This window comes from Apium graveolens, chromosome 1 (assembly GCF_009905375.1).
Source record: "Apium graveolens cultivar Ventura chromosome 1, ASM990537v1, whole genome shotgun sequence".
Lineage (NCBI taxonomy): Eukaryota > Viridiplantae > Streptophyta > Magnoliopsida > Apiales > Apiaceae > Apium > Apium graveolens.
Genome location: NC_133647.1, coordinates 139464732 through 139480969, shown reverse-complemented (window position 1 = coordinate 139480969; position 16238 = coordinate 139464732). Strand labels below are relative to the sequence as shown.

The 16238-nt window shown below is 37.4% G+C and overlaps 1 non-coding gene across 1 annotated transcript; it reads left to right on the top strand.

Annotated features, from left to right (window-relative positions):
* Positions 1–4667: 4667 nt before the first annotated feature.
* On the top strand, positions 4668–4774 carry LOC141679641 (small nucleolar RNA R71). Its single transcript, XR_012558149.1, has one exon. It is a non-coding gene; the product is annotated as a small nucleolar RNA R71 (small nucleolar RNA).
* The last annotated feature ends 11464 nt before the right edge of the window (positions 4775–16238 follow it).

The following is a 16238-nucleotide window of genomic DNA, read 5'->3' as shown; positions in this document are numbered from 1 at the left end:
GCTGACCGTTAACCTTGAATGCTTGGTCTGAATCATTCTCAAAAATTTCCACCGCTCCATGTGGAAACACAGTTTTGACAATAAAAGGTCCAGACCACCTTGATTTCAACTTACCAGGAAAAAGTCAGAGCCGAGAGTTGAATAAAAGAACTTGTTGCCCTGGCACAAATAACTTAGGATGTAGCTTCCTATCGTGCCACCTCTTCACCTTTTCCTTATACATTTTGTTATTCTCGTACGCTTGAAGTCGAAATTCATCAAGTTCATTAAGCTGAAGCATTCTTTTCTTACCAGCTGCATCTAAATCCAGGTTCAATTTCTTCAATGCCCAGTAGGCCTTATGCTCAAGCTCCGCCGGTAGATGACATCCCTTACCGTACACCAACTGAAACGGTGACATCCCAAGTGGAGTTTTGTATGCTGTTCTGTAAGCCCAAACAGCTTCATCGAGCTTTAAAGACCAATCCTTCCTTGACGGACAAATAACCTTCTCTAGAATATGCTTTATCTCTCTGTTAGACACTTCCGCTTGACCATTTATTTGTGGATGATAGGCAGTAGCTACTCGATGATTCACATTATAACGCTGCATCATAGAAGTGAACTTACGGTTGCAAAAATGCGATCCTTCATCACTTATGATTACCCGAGGTGTTCCAAACCTTGTGAAAATTTGCTTATGAAGAAAATTTAGCACTGCCTTTGCATCATTTTTCGGTAAAGCTTTAACTTCAACCCATTTTGAGACATAATCGACTGCCAGCAAGATGTACTGATTATTGCAAGACGCGATAAAGGACCCCATGAAATCGATTCCCCACACATCAAAGACCTCGACTTCAAGCATCACATTTAATGGCATCTCATCCTTCCTTGACAAATTTCCCACTCTTTGGCAACGATCACACCTTAAAACAAACTGATGAGCATCCTTGAACAAAGTAGGCCAGAAAAAACCTGCTTGCAGAATACGAGCTGCCGTCTTCTCACCTCCATAGTGTCCACCATAAACCGTGGAATGGCAGTCTCGTAATATCCCCTCCGTCTCACAGAACGGGATACATCTCCTGATGATCTAGTCAGCTCCCTGTCTAAACAAATATGGTTCATCCCACATATACCACTTCACCTCATGCAGAAACTTCTTCTTTTGAGCGGATGTCAAATTAAGAGGCATTATATTGCTGACGAGATAGTTTACAATATCTGCAAACCATGGTTCTTCCTCCTGAATTGCAAACAACTGCTCATCCGGAAAAGATTCATTGATTAACGTCCTATCTTGTGAAGTAGAATCGGGATTCTCCAACCTAGAGAGATGGTCAGCTACTTGATTCTCAATACCTTTTCTATCTTTGATCTCTAACTCAAATTCCTGAAGTAAAAGCACCCAACGAATGAGTCTCGGCTTCGAATCCTTCTTAGAAACCAGATAGCGAATAGCTGCATGATCAGTGAATACTGTTACTTTCGTACCAAGCAGATAAGATTGAAATTTCTCAAAGCCAAAGACTATAGCCAAAAGCTCCTTCTCAGTAGTGGTGTAGTTCAATTGGGCACCATTTAAAGTCTTACTCGCATAGTAGACCACATGGAAGAGATTTTTCTTGCGCTGTCCCAGAACTGCACCTACCGCATAATCACTCGCATCACACATCATCTCAAACGGTTTTGTCCAATCTGGTGCTGTAATAACTGGTGCAGTGATCAAACTCTTCTTGAGAGTCTCGAATGCTGCCAAACATTCATCATCAAATTTGAACGGCACATCTTTCTCAAGCAAATTGCACAACGGCTTAGATATCTTTGAAAAGTCCTTGATGAATCGCCGATAAAAACCCGCATGACCAAGAAAACTACGGATTCCTTTCACAAAATTGGGTGGGGGAAGATTTTCAATGACTCCCACCTTGGCCTTGTCCACCTCCAGACCCTTGCTAGAGACCTTATGCCCAAGGATAATGCCTTCACGCACCATAAAATTACATTTCTCCCAATTAAGCACCAAATTAGTTTCCACACATCTTTTGAGTACGGCGCGAAGATTATTCAAACATTCATCATATAAGTGTCCAAAGACGGAGAAGTCATCCATGAACACTTCGACGTTATTTCCAATCATGTCAGAGAATATAGCCATCATACATCTCTGAAAAGTGGCCGGGGCGCCACATAACCCAAACGAAACTCTGCGAAAAGCAAATGTGCCAAATGGACAAGTGAAGGTAGTCTTTTCCTGATCCTCTGGTGCAATACAAATCTGATTATACCCGGAATAACCATCCAGAAGACAAAAATACTCATGACCCGCCAATCTGTCAAGCATTTGATCAATAAACGGAAGGGGGAAGTGATCCTTCCTTGTGGCTTTGTTCAATTTTCTATAATCCATGCATACTCTCCATCCTGTAACTGTTCGAGTAGGGATGAGCTCATTCTTTTCATTTGCGACCACAGTGATACCTCCCTTCTTAGGTACATATTGTACGGGGCTCACCCACGAGCTGTCAGAAATAGGATAAATGATGCCTGCATCTAGCCATTTCAGAATTTCTTTCTTCACCACCTCCTTCATGATGGGATTCAGTCTTTGCTGCTGTTCCACAGTTGGCTTACTACCTTCCTCTAGCAGAATTTTATGCATACAATATGAAGGACTTATCCCCTTGATGTCTGCTATGGTCCATCCTATAGCCGATTTGAATTCTCTCAAAATCCTTAAGAGCTTGTCTTCCTCACTACCTGAAAGGTCAGATGAAATAATAACAGGTAACGTAGATGAATCACCTAAAAAAGCATACCTCAAGTGTTCAGGTAATGGTTTGAGTTCCAAGGTAGGTGCTTCCTCTATTGATGGTTTGAGCTTCCCTTCAGCATTCTTAAGGTCAGAAGTACCAAGAGATTCAAATGGTATGTCCAGCTTTCGCTTCCATGGAGAAGCGTTCAGATATTGTAATTGTTCGTTGCTATCTTCATCATCGCTGTCAAAATCCCCCACTAAGGCCTTTTCCAATGCATCAGACATTAGCATGTGATCGAGTTCCGAAGTAACCGCAGTATCAATCACATCCACTTTTAAGCACTCCTCGTCTTCTGTAGGGAATTTCATTGCCTTGAATACATTGAAGGTCACATCCTGATCTTGGACCCGCATAGTAAGTTCACCTTTTTGCACATCTATCAAGGTACGGCCAGTAGCCAAGAAAGGCCTTCCCAAGATTATGGGAATCTTCTTATCTTCCTCAAAATCCAGAATAACAAAATCTGCTGGAAAGAAGAGCTTATCCACCTTGACGAGCACATCCTCAACTATGCCCCTTGGGTAAGTAATGGAACGGTCAGCCAATTGTAGCGACATGTATGTGGGTTTTGGATCAGGCAGATCCAGCTTTTTAAAGATCGACAACGGCATCAGATTAATGCTTGCTCCCAAATCACAAAGGCACTTGTCAAAAGTTAGATTGCCAATTGTGCAAGGAATGATGAAGCTTCCTGGATCTTTCAGTTTTGGTGGTAACTTTTGTTGCAGAACAGCGCTGCATTCTTCCGTGAGAGCAACGGTTTCAAGGTCATCCTGTTTCACCTTCCTTGAAAGAATAGTCTTCATAAACTTCGCATAACTAGGCATTTGTTCCAGAACCTCAGCGAAAGGTATATTGATGTGAAGTTTCTTGAACACATCCAGAAACTTCCCGAACTGTCTATCCAGCTTTTGTTGCTGCAATCTCTTAGGAAAAGGTGGTGGAGGATAGAGCTGTTTCTCCCCTGTATTAGCCTCAGGCAGAGTGTGTTCAACAGTAGTCTTCCTTGGTTCCGCCGCTTTCTCCTTTTGCTTAGATTCTTCATCTCTAACTTCAGCTTCGACTTCCTTTGCCTTTTCAGCATCAGCCACTTTTCCAGACCTTAAGGTAATAGCCTTGACTTGCTCTTTAGCTTCCTTCCTGCCTGGTACTTCCGTGTCACTGGGAAGAGTGCCAGGTTGACGATTGAGCACTACATTGGCTAATTGACCGATTTGATTTTCCAAGGTCTTGATAGAAACCGCCTGACTCTTGCACAACAGCTTAAGTTCCTCAAAATCAGCACTAGTGGGTGCAGGTGTACTTCCCTGTTGAGGATATGATTGCCTTGTAGCATACTGCTGTGGTTGCTGGAATCCAGGTGGGTTAAACTGTTTACTCACTCCTTGCTGATATGGTGGCTGAATAACATTCTGATTATTCCCCCAGCTGAAATTTGGATGATTTCTGTTATTAGGATGATAGGTCGCTGGCACAGGCTGCTGTTGTCGCTGATAATTATTCACATACTGAACAGATTCGTTGACAAGAGAACACTGATCCGTAGCATGAGAACCTGCACAAAGCTCACAAACCATAGCTATTTGATTAACTCCATACGTAGCCAGAGAATCAACCTTCATTGATAGCGCTTGGAGCTGGGCTGCAATAGCAGTGGTTGCATCAACTTCCAGAATACCTGCTACCTTGCCTGACGTCATCCTCTTAGTTGGGTTTTGATGCTCATTTGCAGCCATCATCTCTATAAGATTATACGCCTCAGTATAGCTTTTAGCCCATAAGGCTCCTCCAGCTGCTGCATCGAGCATGGGCCGAGATTGGGCCCCCAAACCATTATAGAAACCAGTGATCACCATCCAATCCGGCATTCCATGATGTGGACATTTTCTCAACATTTCCTTGTAGCGTTCCCAAGCCTCGCACATAGATTCTGTAGGTTGCTGCGCAAACTGAGTAAGAGCACTCCTCATAGCAGCAGTCTTTGCCATTGGATAAAACTTCACCAGAAACTTTTGCGCAAGATCTTGCCATGTAGTGATGGACCCAGCTGGTTCAGAATGTAACCAGTCTTTAGCCTTATCCCTCAGTGAGAATGGGAAAAGCCTCAACTTGATAGCCTCATCAGTCACGCCATTATACTTAAAAGTGCTGCAGATCTCGACAAAATTCTTTATGTGCATGTTGGGGTCTTCAGTTGCCGCTCCTCCAAAAGAAACAGAATTCTGCACCATCTGAATAGTGCCCGGCTTGATTTCAAAGGTGTTAGCTTGAATAGCCGGATGAAGGATGCTTGACTGAATGTCATCAATTTTAGGCCGAGAAAAATCCATAAGAGCTGGATCAGCTTGAACAATACGATCTCCCATGTTTACTGGTTCTTTCTGCTCAGTTCCTGAATCCGAATCCTCAAAATCTAACTTCTCCGGAATATCAAGAACTTCGTCTGTCTCCTCAGCTGTATCTAAAGTCCTCTTGCGAGCACGAGAACGAGTTTGCATAAACGCTTGCTAAAGTACCTGAAACACAACCGAAAAGAGTAAGTAACTACTACGTCCTAATCACTGAGTCCTAATTACCAATGATGGTAAATACATAAACTAAACAAATACGCCGAGTCCCCGGCAGCGGTGCCAAAAACTTGTTAGGGCGAAAACACGCGCTAATATTCACGCAAGTATACGCGTTCGCAAGTAATATAGAATATTTTCTAGTTCATTCCCTCCGAGACTCAGACTAAATTATTGTCTAATTAAACTCACTCACCAATGTATGATTACTTCTCAATGTTAAGATAATAACACTTAAAATTGTTGATTAAATATTAACTATAATTAACTACTTAATTAACCACTTAACTAACACTTCAATTTATCAATAATAAAACACTCATGAGATCACAACTTCATTATTACTTCCTTCTATAGCCATTGTTATTACCTTTAGCATGTGACAGTGATGATATTAATCGAATAACACGAAACTGATAAAAGCCAACTTTCATTGTACTAATACCATTCTACCAAGCATCCACAATTAAGATAGAAGTTGAATAGTCATCAATTATATTGAGTTCCTATATGTCTACAGAAATTGACAACACAACGATTTAAGCTCAAGTTATTCCTTTTGATTACATAGGGCAAATAAAACTGTTAGAGTTACCCACTAATCATGCACAACGTACATGAACCTATGCTAGCATGGCAAGTTCTAAATCTCAAGATCCACCGTCGCTTCACAAGAGATTAACACCCTATCTTATATGTTCGCGACGCACATAAGACGAATACGCACAACCAATACTAGATATCATGCAATCATCACACACTAAAGTATTAAACAATTAACTAAAGAATTCCATAATAAATCCGTTGCAACCCCATGATCACGATTAGCCCATAATAGAACTTATCGCCATCATGGGTTCATATGAAATCATGATAAACAAACACAAGAAAATAATAACTAAACTAATTATATTAAAACAGAGTACGTCACAAGAGTAAATAAGTCAAAGCAAGAAAACTAGCATCCAACGTTACAACGAAACAAGAATCACAAGAAAATATGCTTCCTCTTTGTTGCGGTGTGCTAAATCGGTCTTCTTCCTTATCTCCTTCGCTTCTTGTGTAAAACACAATCTAAAACATAATCCCCTTAATACTCTCTGTGAAAACGTCTCAAATCTACCTATATAATAGTCCCATAAAACTCAGATTACATAGAAGTTGGAAGCCAAACAGAAGTAGAAGTCTAAAATAATTTATCTTTTTCCCCGACCCTACGCGGCCGCTCAGCATAGCTGCGCGGGCGCGCAGGTTGCTGCGCGGCCGCTCAGCATTGCTGCGCGGGCGCGCAGGCCTCTACTGGAAAAAATCCAGGTTTGCTCCGTTTCTTCGCCGTAATCTGCCCATTCCTTTCCTCTCGCAATGGTGAACACATGCCAAGGCTTATTCTTGATGATTCCTCCCCCGAAATGCAACTAATACCCTGAAATGCATAAACACTAGAAAAACGCATCAAATACACAAAATACTTGATTTCAAGACACCAATTTAAGCCATTTTAAGACATTCTAAGTGTTATAAAATGTCACTTATCATTTAGGACACTTATTTGGATAATGTCCTTTTTCATTACAGTTCCAACATTTACAATCTGCTATTTTTGTTTTATTTCTTTTTCTAAACTTTCTCTTATATCTAAATCTCTTTTTATTTTCACGAGTATTTCTATATTTTTTAAATTTTCTTCTTTTAAATTTTCAATTAAATGGTTTATAAGGTCTATAGGTTTTATTTTGTTTTTAATAATATTTATTTTGATTATTATAATCTGTTTTTCTATATTTCCTATAACGACTCGTGTGTTTTTGAATTATTTAAATATGTGATTATTACGGAAATTATTAAAATAAAATATGTGAATTGGTTTTGACCGCTCTGTGTTGGTTGATTATTGTATAGGTGTAATTTATAATATACCGGGTTGTTCGTGTGATTAATTATGAAGTCGTATTGGATTGTTTTTATTTTCCAAAGTGGATTTGGTGCAAATTTATTTGCATAAATATTGGAAATGTTTCAAAAAATATTTTTATGATTTTATAATTACAATAATTATTTTTAGGATTTTATAAAATTGAGAAATCAATATTTCATTAATTATTTATCTTTAAATGATTTTCTGAGTATATTTAATGGTAAAATCCATATTTAATTCTAAAATTCTTCAAAAATTATGAAACTTATATTTATTTAAGTTTGGAATATTCTGAGAATTTTCAAATTATTTTGGAAATTTTCGGGATTAATTTTACCTGCCCGATGTATCGTTAATTGTTAAAAAGCGGGTATAAATCGCGCTTCAAAAATTGTTTTAAAATTTCAAAATTTACGTTTTTATTTACTTTGGGATATTTGTAACATCTTAAGACTGTTTTCGTAAATTTCTGAATTTATTTAAAATACAGCTCGATTTGTTAATTTCGAAATGGGGATACGAGTTACATTTCAAAAATGTTTAAAAAATTATAAAAATTCTATTTCATTAGTTTCGGGATTTTTTTTAGAAAATTTTAGGATTATTTTAGGTACGGTTTGGGTAATAATTATTCGCAAATTTTACCGTTAAAATCAATTAAAATGATACGAATCGGTTCGTAATCAGCCAGGACACGACACGTGTCCATTAAACGGGACACGTGTCGAGTAATTAAACAAAACAGAGGAGTGAGTCATTGGAGATGGTAAACATCAATCTGTAGTCTCTCAATCTCTCATCTCTTGTCCTCTCTCTCTCTCACTCTACTCTCTCTCTGCTCTCTCTATTATCAATCTCTCTCGGTCTTTCCTTTCTTTTCTTGTTGTCGTTCCTTCTTATTACTCCTTATGCCGCTTGTGTTTCGGTAACTACTTCCAGCCTTTTTGTTTTGATTGCTAATCGATTCATCTATGTTGTTATATGTATATGTATACATACGTGATTGTATGTATGTGTATTGATGTGTGTATACAGTTCGTGTATGTGTGTGTCTATGTGGGTGAAGTTTGGGTGCGTGGCTTTGAACTTTCCGGCCGTCCCTGTGTTCTTGGTAGCTTTGCGATGTTCGTGTTGTGGCGTGTTGTGCGCGTGTAACCCTGTTCTGTTACCTTGTTCTGTTGGTTGTATTCCGGTTCAGTAATTTGAATTAATCCGTGTAATTATTTTAATTGCAGGGAATTATGACTACGATTCATGATATAAATAATTTTGTGCGATTGGTTTTAACTGAATTAATTGGTGGAATTTTTGTGTTGGAACCCGAATAATTGGGTGCCCCGAAAATTTTGTCACCGTCGGTGATGAGCCTCGGCGAGCCGACGGTGGACAATGATGAATCATTTCTGAGTCCTACAAATAAAAATATAAACATGCGAGTAATAATAATTAATAACTAAATTGTATCGGTGATTGGAATTTGTAAGTTATAACTGGTTGTCGTGGTTCGAATTGGATTGTGATTTGTGTTATTGACGTCGATGATGTTTCGACGGGTAGTCCGATAAACAAAGGGGACGCTGTCCGATTTCCGGAAAATCAAACTACGGAAATACGGGAAGCGTATCCGAGGATTATCAGGACGTCGAGCGAGTATAAGTAAATACATATACGTATGTTTATACATAACCTGAATGTTGTGTTGTATATTTTGGCCAAAACACAGTAACCCTAATTTCTTAAAATGACGAGTATACGTATTTTCTAAAAATGAACACTGGATCGATTTCGAGAATATGAACCATAATTGTGTTTTGTGTTATTCTAATATGAATAATTATGAGTCGGGTTTGAATATCGTTGGGTAAGAATTAGTATCGAGGATATGTCAAGCATACCTAGACGTCTAATGTAGGGCATTTCGACCCTGTAGGTTATGATCGAGAACCTGAAAGTGGACGATGGACTAAAGATAACCTAGTGATCAATTGACGAGTTCAGTAGAGTTTCAACAGGAAGACCTGAGTGTCAAGGTCGAATCCAGAGTGACATAGTGGTTGGACGTAAAAGCCTAAGCGGCAGAGTTGGTCCAGAATTGATCAGTAATAGTTATAAAGCCTTGTAAGGCAAGTATTTCTGAACTTTGCTTCAAGATAGATATTACCAATGTATTTGAACTGTTTCATAACATGTCGCTATTATTCAAAATAACACTTGTTTACATTGCAAGTGCATTAACTATTTACCCTTGAATCCCTGATTTTTCTTGATCTTGAGCCGTAAGCCTTATTCTTTGTAAACCTTCCTTTGTAGATCCTTAGACACCAAACCACACAAATATGATACTATTTCCCAAATGTTTAACTACCAAACACCAAACACCATAAGAAAATGGTTTGAAAACACAAAAACTTTTATACCCCAATCATTCTTAGTAACATCAAAGAACCATATCCTGAAAAATCATTACTGGTTTGATACCTGACCCTTGTACAAACTGAAAACCGTTTCTTATACATACCCTGATATACCCTTGAGATATCCATGAGTTTTCTTATGTTTTATGTAAATGTTTAACCATCATCGATTATGATCTTATTTTATTGAATCATATTGTTATCATATTGAACTGCTTTAGGATTGGATAGTTTTTATATATGTGGACCAGATTCGTGGTCAGACCATACCAATGGTCAAGTTAGGCCAATGTGTGCCTTGGATCCAGTAATTAGAGCAGTGTTGTGTGCTTGCTCGGGGTTAGTGCGTGACTGATCAGCAGCCTAACCTTGGTTTTTAAAACTTAAAAATGAATATCCAATTCTAATGATGAGTTAAAAAGCAACTGGATTCCTTTGAATCATATCAATTGATCATTGTTTAACCTCAGTTATCACTATTCTGACTTGCTGAGCTAGTTAGCTCACCCTTGCAAATCTTTTATATATTTTACAGTTGAAAAGAATATGGATGATAGTGAAGTTTCTCAGTCCAAAGTGCGGGCTAAGGTTCCAGGGAGTTGAATCAAGCTAGCAGAAGCTTCATGTGGTATAGAGAGAGTCAGATTGTAAGAATGATTTTATTATCAATTGTAAGTTAAATTAGTTGGGATTTGGTACGTTGTAATAAAAGTTAGGGTTGTGGCTTGTTTTCATACTTTAACCTGTTGCGATCCATGGTTTTGTGAAGCAGGGTCATTATAAATAATATTTCTTATACAGGTTAATATATTGTATTTGTGTTGTGGACCCCAAACTTCTGACCCGGGTTTGGAGGGCGCCACAGGTTCGTATCAGAGCTACAGGTTATAAGTCACTGAAACAAGCCTAGATTGTCGGGATTGGGTAGAGGGTTAGGATTAGGAATAGGAAGTAGAAAGATAAGATGTTGTGAGATTGAGTGTGATGGTATAGTAGGTCTCGACATAGTTCGTATTGCGATTCAGGATTCTCAGCTTGTGACGTGATTTCCAGACAAAGGCAATGGCAGATCCTGATTTCCTGATGTCATTCGATCGTTTAGAGCTTTCCGTTCGAGGATCGTCATCTTCTTTCAGATTGGATTTGTACCTTGTTCCTCCACCAGCATTAATGGTTGTTCCTCCACCAGCATTAATGGTACTACCTTCTGTTATAACGATTGCACTTCTTCAAGTTATTATACGCTACTTTTCTACCTCTTGATATGAGACTACCTATTCAAGAACCTCCATCTGTTTATTCTTGTTTCACTGGACATTCGGCTGTGAGCGTATCTCTTTAATCTATCCTACATCCTGTTCTATACCCCCAGTTTAGAACTTGTCCTATGAAGCAATTGTACCTACAAGGATGGATTCGAGAGCTACCGTAAATGGTGAGCGCTTGAGTTATAAATAGAGGTGAGACGAAGTTTAGAAAGGAGATTTAAGTGTTTCATAGGATAGCTGTTATTGGGTTAAAAGAAGCCCTTAGTGACTAAGCCACCCGTGAATAAGTATGGGATGAACTAGATGAATTTTGAATGAGTAAGAGAGAAAAGTATAAACCTGGGATTTTTGTGAAATTAAATGATGATGATATGATAACTGCGATATATAAAGTAGTGATGTGATGTGATACGGGTAAACTTTGTTCTATGAAATAGACTTGTGGACTATTGGATAGTCTGTTCTATTTAACTACTGTAACGATAATGTCGGGAGTATCACCAGTATGGGAGCTTTGATGTGAAACTACGAATAAGATAATGTGCGACAACAATTGAAGTTTCGTCGATTAAGAAAGGTAAGTGGACACGATGAAGGAGAAAAGGTAAATTGGAGTGAACGAACTTTTAGGTGATTGTTTCTTTAATATGGTACTTCGTTATAGGTCGGAAGGACAACAACCAACTCATATAGTAAGGACAACCAGGTTTGTGATTTTTCAAACTCTTTAGACAAATTTTCAAAAAAAAAAAAAATTCCTTTACAAATTTCTAAAAGCTTTTTTGAATAAAATGATTTTTAAACATTGGTTGTCGAGTTACTACTTGAGTTTCTTGTTTGTTAGAAAGCTTGGATTACCTGGAAAGATGCTGTTTTAGACCTAGTATTGCTAATTCCAAGAACGAAGTAACCTGCGATTATGAAGAAATTGATTATTCCTAACAGTAAGGTGCAAGTATTGTTTGATAAAATTTACAGCATAATCAGCGTACGGAGTAACTATACATTCAATTACTAGGACTATCAGAGTTCAAAGAATTTATTGATTCAACAGAAGCCGGAGCGTGATCGAAAAGATTGAAAAGATTTCCAAACCTCTCTAAAAGAAGAATATTGTTAACAAAAGGATCGTTATATCGTATGGTTCATGGTTATTCTAAATTAAAAGAGGAAGCCCGAAGTTATCAGATAAGAACGCCATTATGATCGAATTGTTAAAGTATTATACGTGTAGGTGTGACGTTACAGACGCGAGACTTGACACGAAAGAATCTACCATAATGCTTAGTTGTGAAGACATTTTAGCATACTTCTAAAGTTGTTATATGATATAATTGGGAAATGATCGAGCAAGCTCGAAAGATTAATACAGGTGAAATGTGGATGGTGACCAACGGTATCATTCTCGTCCTCAACATTACAGCGTATATTCCTTTTTAATTCCTAAAAATGTATGAACTTCTTTTCTTAATTCTTTATGATGATATCAAAAAGAAAGATATTTCATTCCTTTCAAATTTATTGGCTTCCCTCAAATTTTGCTTTCTGATTGGGACAAACAGTGTTATGGTGAGACACTTTGTCAGAATGACGAAGAGTCGGGTGGGACGCCACCTAATCATGTGCTGTATGCCATATGGTATGAAAGACTGGCCATCTTAAGTACCAATATGGTTGTCTCATTCATATTCAAATCCTTGTTTCTTCTTTCTTTTCAACTTTCAATTTTGTTGAATTGTGAATCCTTCTAGTTGCTTCGTTGTATTGTCGTTCTTTGCAAGAGGTTTTCAAGCAGAAATCAACGTATCCTGATTTAAGTTGACGAAATTCCATCTACGTTTTATGCATGGGAAGGAAATAAGGGCACCTGGCGAGGATTACAAATTACTAGTCCCAGTGAAGAATCCACTAAGAATCAAGGGAATCTACTCCAATAAGGAATATGTTTTCGAGAACGAGAATACGCGATTTTCCGGTGAAATATGTTGTACGGAATACGGATGTGATGATATGGATAATCAAGGTGAATACCTTATGTGTTAAAGTATTAAAAGATGTGAGAGAAACTTAATTGTTTATCTCTCAAGGTTTTGTAGATGAGATGAATTACCCTGTTGAATTGATAAGATTGTGATTAAAGGACTAGCAAGTCAAGAACGTGTAGTTGTTAAAGTAAGTGAGTACCAATGGTGAAATTGAAATTCTTGGCAATAAGTTGTGTAGAATTGATATCCTGGAAGGTAAGAGGATTTGATATTATTCTAAAGAATGGATTGATTACTAAAGTGTGATGTCCAGACAGACCGTCGTGACGAAAAGATAATTCTGAGGATGCCAAATGAGAAGGTGAGGAGGTTCAGAAGATAAAAGAAGGTAACGAATTTGTTAATGATAATTACGGTGATCAAGATATGAACATTATGGTGAATATGGAATACATAAAAGTCGGAAGCAAACAAAGTATGAAGATTTTTATAGTAATTAAGGAATTTCAAGATATGTTTTGGATGAGTTATCAACATTTCCTTCGGATATAGAAATTGAGTTCGTGACTGATTTAGCACCTGAAATGAAGCCAGTGTCCAAGGCTCCGCACAGAATGGCGTCAGTTAAAGTGAAGGAGTTAGCAAAGTGAATTCAAGAAATGCTAGAAGAAGAACGATTAGACCTAGGGTACCCCATAAGGTGCACCGGTATTAAATGTTAATAAGAAAGATGGAAGTATGTGATTATGCGTCGACTAGCAAGAGCTCAACAAGTTTACTATCAAGAGCAAGTATCTGTTACCTTGACTCAATGATTTGGTTGATCAAACGAAGGAAGCAAAGTACTTTTATAAGACTGATTTAAGACTTGATATTTCACTAATTGAAGATTAAACCTATGGATGTATCAAGGATAATTTTCATAACTAAGTACTGTTCTCATATTGTCATCTATATTAACCAATATACCAGTAATATTTGAACTAGATGGACAGCACCTTTAAGGAATATTCGAGTAAGCTATAGTTGTGATACTTAAAGTCAACGGAGGACCATGCGAAGCATTTAATGACAACTGGGAAGTTGGAGAAGAAAGAAGTTGTATGAAATATAGTTCTTAGCATAAATAGTCAATGTAGAAAAGATCAAAAGAGATTCAGCAGAAGTTAAAGTTACTATGAATGAAAAGAGACCAAAAATACTCACAAAAGTAAGAAGTTTATATGAATTAAAGAAGGGTAAAGAAAGTTTTACAGAGTTAAGTGAAAGAATGGTTACAGTACCTGTTTTATCATTTTAAAAGTATCAAGGAGGTTTGGTAGTGTATAGTAATGCTTCTCATTAGGAAATAGGATGTGTGTTGATGCAGCACAATAGAGTTATTGTATATGCATCCAGACAACCGAAACCTTATGAGCAGAAGTATCCTACCCATAATTTGGGATTAACAGTAATAATATTCGTTTTGAAGGATTTGGGAAACATGATATGTATGGAGAAAGATGTAAGATCTATACGGGCCATAAGAGGTTGAAGTATGTGTTCACGAGGAAAAGCAATGATAGAGGAAAGTAATAACGGACATAGAAACTATACCAGAGGAATTAACTATAGAATTCTGAAAGTTGGAATTGAAAGCTAAAGTTCATAATCCAAAAGGAAGAAGATGGATAGTGTAACCTTTCAGTTGAAGTTGTGAAGGGAAAAATAAGATGTCAAGAGAAAATAATGGATCACGATGTTAGTAGTTAGAAAACAGAAATTTATACGCCCAGGAGAACGATCACGATATCTCCAGATTTTCTTCCAGCACTTGGATGCTACAAGTAGAAGAATTAAGAAATGAGATCCCACAGGGAATTCACAATATTAAGTATTTAAGTTATTGAAGAGATGTCAAGATATATGGAAATTTAAAGAAAAATAGTGATAACCAAGTATAAAAAGGAAATTTCAAGATAGATCAGGAGGTGTTGGATAGGTCAAAGAGTTAAAAATGAAATATTGGAACGCCTAGTGGATAAAGCAGATCCAGGAAGTGACTTTACAAGAGGCGAATCGTGAAGTGGGAGTTTAACAAAACAACGAATAAGAATAAGTGACCCCTCTAAAGAATTAATTTCCTACGAGACCTAATTCAAGCAATCTATTATATCTCGAGGAATAACTTAAGATCCAACCTAAGAAAATTTCAGAGATTACGATTAAGGTGAGTTAAGAGCATTGCGAGCTCGGGTGATATTATGTGAAATGACGAGTGCATCAGGTAATTATAAGGAATTAAGGAACGTGGTGTATAAGGAGTGCTTGGATAAGCAAACTGTATTTATTGATAACATCCTCAGCTACTCAAAGAATGAGAAAGTCTGTGTGGAATGCCCAAGAATTTCTCTCCAAGGATCAGAAGGAAAGTAACTATGCGTTGAGTCTTCAAGAATGAAATTTTGACTAGGGTTAACAAGAGATTCTGAATTAATCCATTAACAACTACCTAAGTAAAACTGTATGGTAACAGATGCATTATGCCGGCAGAGAAGATTGGATGTAATTAAGACCACCGAGGAGCTAATAGACGAATTGGAAAGAGTGGAATCTGGAGTTTAAATACTTAAAGGTGATAATACGTGAATATATGAGACTACTTTTCAGCCTTAATTGATGAAAAAGAATAAGAGATGCTTAAACGTTTAGAAACCAAGTTAAAAACGAGCACCGTCTAACATCCTTATGTGGAGAGTCAAAGTACGGAAATGATTTAGGAAATGTAAGATATGTTGAGAGGTGAAGTTTTAAGGAAACACTGGAATGATCATTTATCAGCAATGTCAGTTTTGGAATGCCCCTGTATCAAGCTTCGTGTGAATGCAAGTGTAGATTCCCATTTCTATTAGAATAAAATGGGAGAAAGAAAGTTGTTAAATCCTAAATTGTTAAATCCTAAGTTAAATCGGCACGCCAAGAGCGTAGTGCTATTAGTTGAAGCAGCTCGGAGTAGACAAAGAAAGAAAATGAAATTGTATTGAGAGAAAGTATGAGTATAGAAATAGGACCAGTAGTGTTAGTAAAAATATCGTCTTGAAAGAGATTGGATAAGTTTGAGTCAAAGGGACAAGCTAAGTCCTAAAATTAGTAAACCATTCGAGGTATTGATACATATAGATAAAGTTGTTCATAAAATGATATGACCGTCACTCCAGTGTGCATACCTAATGTATTTTACTTGTCAATATTAAAGTGATAAGTATTGGGTTTAAACTAAGTAATTGATCAAGAAGCCAATGGGGCTCT